A 5,253-nucleotide genomic window follows, 5' to 3' on the forward strand; every position below is an offset into this window, starting at 1 on the left:
TTCTTTTCAACATGGGCTTTTTCAAGTGACACTTCTTCAGCAGCGTCATTTGTTCTGTTGTTCACTTCATCCCAACTGAAATGTCCTGGACCGTGATAACGCCAAAGCCTGTTGGTATGCACCACTTTTGGCTTACCTCGCCGACCACATTTTATCCGGAAAGTCACGTCTGAGAGACGATCCACTATGTCATATGAGCCTTCCCATGGAGAAGACAACTTAGGAAACTTCCCTTTGGTCTTCTTGGGATTATACAACCATACCTTGTCTTCTGGTACAAAGCTGACTTCAGTAGATCTCTTATCATAAGTTAACTTCATCGAATCAGGAGACGTTTTCAAGTTTGAATGCACTTGATGGTGGATATCATCCATCCGTTCTGATAACACTTTCACAAACTCTGACACATTCTCAGGCAACTCTTCATAAGGTGGGCGTCCGTGTTAACAGATCCACTGGCAACCAAAGTTCCCGACCAAACATCAACTTTGCTGTAGTGTATCCAGTGGTTTCATGCTCTGCTGTCCTACAGGCCATCAACAGTGGAGGGAGTAAGACATCCCAGTCATCTTGGCGGCTATTACAAAACTTTGCCAATTCCTGTCCCAGTGACCAATTGTACTTTTCTACCATCCCATCAGAATGTGGGTGAAGTGGTCTTTCGGATGCCAAACAACTTGCAACATTCTTGGAACACAGCTGATTCAAAGTTACGGCCTTGATCTGAATGCAGTTCATATGGCATACCAAATCTGAAGAAGAAATCACTAATAGCCGAAGCTACAGTTGTAGCTTCCTGATTTGGTATTGCATATGCCTCAGGCCACTTGGTGAAATAATCATTTGTGTGGTGATGGTGCTCCAATGAAGTTATATCAAGTTGGTGCACCAATGGAAAGAGTAGCCGTCGACATTGCTGGTCCTCTGCCCCAAACTCGTGCTGGAAACAAGTAGGGGACCCAAGCATAAGGGATGATGCAGCACATGTTGTGCTAAAAGGGGACCCAAGCATAAGGGACGTGCTCCAATTTGTGCTAAAAGGGGACCCAAGCATAAAAGACGTGCTCCAATGAAGTTATATCAAGTTGGCGCACCAATGGAAAGAGTAGCCGTTGACATTGCTGGTCCTCTGCCCCAAACTCGTGCTGGAAACAAGTACATTTGTGTGGTGATGGATTATTTCACCAAGTGGCCTGAAGCATATGCAATACCAAATCAGGTATTTTTTAGGTAATCAGGTATAATCAGCTAAAGTTTCAACGGAAAGAAATTATACGGGAAATTAACTAACGACCAGAGACGTAACAATATGTTATATAGCTTACAATTCGCGAAGCCCAGCGATTACCATTTGAGAAGATTAGCTTAAAAAAGCTTAAAGTTCAAATTACACAAACTGAAATATATAAAACTTAAAAAGTAGAGTTATAAGTAACTAATGTAGCATTTGAATTCATACCAATGAAATTTATTTTACCCTATAACTGATTAGTAATTTTATTAATTATGTGATTGTGTTTTGACTACAGTGTTGGTTACACTAACTGTTTGAGACTTAAGTTTTAGAAAATCATGGTGATGGCCTTTAAACAATTATATTCCCTTCGAACACCTACTCAACTTTGGAATTTGTCCTCTCTCATGACGATAACTGTTCAGCCATGTCATGTCACCTCAATGGAATCCAGTTTTATCTGCACTTACAACATTATTACCTTTCTTTTTGTAACAAGTGGATTTAAACCTTTCCTGAGTAAAGTCAAGTATGAGATCTTTATTCTCCACATCCAGGAGAGCTATTCTAACCGCCAGTCCCTCATGACATGCTGGAGTAATTGGTTCCTTTGTGCCCCAGTTATTCGATTAAGAAATTAAGAATTATTGCTATTAACTCCTGATATATATATATATCTCACTTTTTGATGGTACGATAGCCACCATCCCCATTTGCAGTAAACGTTCAACTTTCAGTGTAGCTATTACCATGCAATGCACAGGGATTTCCTAGTAATAGACTACGGAGATATCTGAAGTTAGCCTAACCTTGCATTCATGTCTTCCCAAAATGCATTCTTCCTTGATGTCAATTATCCACACATCATGAGGCACAGAGAAGCTTAATGTTTCCCTCTTGCTGGATATTTTATGTCTGCCTGCTGTTTGCATCAATACCTCTTCTTTCTTCATCTCTGGAGGCAAATTCCATCTTCCATTAACAAATTGGGATGAACAGTTGTAGCTGTTGAACCAGTCATTCATCACATTGCAAGGTTTTTCCATAAAAAAATTCTGGATAATGTTTTCTGGTGCTACACTCCAAACCTATTGGATAAGGCAGCTACTGATGCTTGATAGTTGTTAGTTCTCAGCTGGAAGATTATCTAATGTTGTGTTGTTTTTTTTTCTGGTCCTTTTAGATGGGTAGCAAGATAGATGGCTTTTCATTCATTATTCCACCCGTTCACTCCAGAAATTGTTTCCAACTGAGCTTGGTATGAATGCCATGGTATCTCCCCATTGAAGTCAGATGTTTTTTTGATTAACTAGCTAAATTCTAGAACTGAATTTGGTAAAAGCTGGAGCAGTCCAGGAAGGTCCTTCAGTAAAAGGTAGCACAGCAGTAGTGGTAATAGGTGTAGACCATATAAGTTCTCCTATTCTGTATTTTGTAGTATATGGTATTTTTGGTTAGAACTCTTGAGCCAATGCAGAAAAAGTGTGACTGGCTTAATCTTTGTATTTAATAACTCAATTTCTATATCTTTTATTCTGTAGTTGATATTCTTTTCTACTTCGTCGATTTTGTCTTTATAGCCTTTCCATACTTCTTTTATATTTTTCTTTTAATCTCTCTGTACATCTCCAACAGTTTTGGCAATCTTCTTTAAGTACATAATTTTCTTCTTGATCTTTTATTTTATGGAAATTTCTTATTGGGCTTCTATTTTTCTATATCTTTCATCAAATTTTCTGTCCCCTTCTTCCTTAAATGTTCTAACTCTTTCTGTTTGTCATAGCAGGTTTCACTTCTCAGTTTGTGCCCTTATGGTTATAGTCTTCTTTTAAATTCCTAACACATTCTTATATAACTTACAACAATACTTTCATATCACACTTGTATACTTTTTTCAAATGGGGGTCATAAGGCAAAACACCAAAAAGTTTTCAAGAGTTTACAATCATTATTTTCAACAAATATATAAATTTTGAAAAAACAACAACAAAAAACAAACTTGTTTTCCTGAATGAAAGTTTCATTTAATGGCTTCTTGAAATTACTAATATCTAAACCACTATCTCAAGTTACATAGGTGTTATCAGGATCATTAAATGAAAAGTTCTTGAGTTCTTCATCTGAACTAGACAGATAATTTACATGTACATGAATATTCAGTTCCTAATGTAATGTAGTTACCATTAATTATGACGAGTCCCAGTCAGATCTCAAATCACCTTTAAAATCTAATCCTCATTCTAAATGTCTGTGATAAAAATAAATGATTGCTTTAAGATCTGTATTACACTAAGAAAAAAGTTTCTGTTCATCATTTTACATTTGTAATGTGTAAAATGTGTACATTTATTAAAATTTATAATTTGAGATATTTTGATGGTGTGTCTTGTCATATAGATATGGTTCAAGCATTTATTTTATAGTAGGTAATATAAATGGTTATCTGCATACCAGTGTTTTTTGTTTTGAAATTAAAATATGTGGGACCCTTTTGAGTGTTTTCTTGGGAAAGATGTGGGAATGAACCTAATGGGGTTCAAAGTTTAAATGAAAGATTACCAAAAATATTCTTAAAGCAACAAATGAACTGGTTGTACCCATGTGACATCTTTCAGGGTAAGGGTCAATATATTTTCAAAGAGTCTAGAGATGACGAAGTTTAGGAATAAACCAATTGACAGAAAAGCTTTTACAAACATGAGATTAAAAGCAAAAAAAAAGATTTTGATGATACATTAAATAATACTTTTAAATATAAGTCTATTACACAGAAAAATAAGTATAGCATACTCAAGAATAAGCTTAGCTGCTATTATTCTAATGTTAGGAGAACTCAAAACAAAATGGCTTATTTCAGGATTCAAGTTGAATCAGAAGACCATTAAAAATGTAGTATGGGATTATACTTTGTATTTTCCACCTCCTTTTTCTGGTCCATCTCCTAAATTAAACTAAAACTGAATAAAGTTGTTTAAACATTTGTTTAACAACAAGTAAAAGCTTGGAATGGTAAGCCAGACTAGTTTTAGAGAATTCTACTCCTCATTAGTGACCCTAGATACCACCACCGATGAAATTTCATACCAAGCCTTTATAGACCATTCCAAGCTCTTACTTGTTGTTAAACAAATGTTTAAGCAACTTTATTCAATTATGTACCAGCTGCCTAGTGTCGGCTAACAATACAAAGAATTAAATTGTGGCAGAATGCTACAAGTTCTTCAAATACCTATAGAATGATAGGTTTCATTTTTTGTGAGTGTAAAACACTTAAATACACCATTTCATAACTAAAACTATTAATAAATAAATTTTAAAAAAATCTTAAAGCTCGAGCTTTCCCTCAAACTCAACTTTACTGTTTCCATAACTTCAGAAGGCAACCCATTCCAAAGGCCAACCACCCTGTTAGAAAAATAAAACTGTCTTAGCTTAAGATGACTCCTATCTTGCCAAAATTTATATTTGTGTCCCCTAGTCTTACTGTTAAGTATGAAAAAAGATGATGCATCAACATTATCAATTCCCTTTATAATCTCAAACACCTCAACCATATCCCCCCTAACTCTTCTTTTTTCAACAGAAAACAATTTAAGAGATTTCAACCTCTTCTTGTATGGCAAGCCCTCCATCCCAGGCACCATTCTAGTAATCCTTTTCAACAACTCAATGTTTTTCCTAAGATAAAGAGCCTAAGACTGAACACAGTATTCCAAATGTGGTCTTTAGACTTGTATTCAATATTTTTGTAGATACAACCTAAAATCCTGTTTGCCCTACCACTAGCAACAGCACACTATTTGGATGGCTGCAGAGTCTGATCAACTATTACACCCAGATCCCTTTCTTTCATGACACTGTTAAGGTTATTCCCATCCAAATTATACATACTAGCAGAGATCCGCAAAACATTTTCGGCAAAATTAGTATCTTTATCGTAACACTACTTCTTTAAAAATAACATTTCTAGCACAATACAAACGAATTGTAATCGTAGACAACGATATGTATAAATCCAC

This window comes from Limulus polyphemus, unplaced genomic scaffold (genome assembly GCF_000517525.1).
Source record: "Limulus polyphemus unplaced genomic scaffold, Limulus_polyphemus-2.1.2 Scaffold5575, whole genome shotgun sequence".
NCBI classification, from domain to species: Eukaryota; Metazoa; Arthropoda; class Merostomata; order Xiphosura; family Limulidae; genus Limulus; species Limulus polyphemus.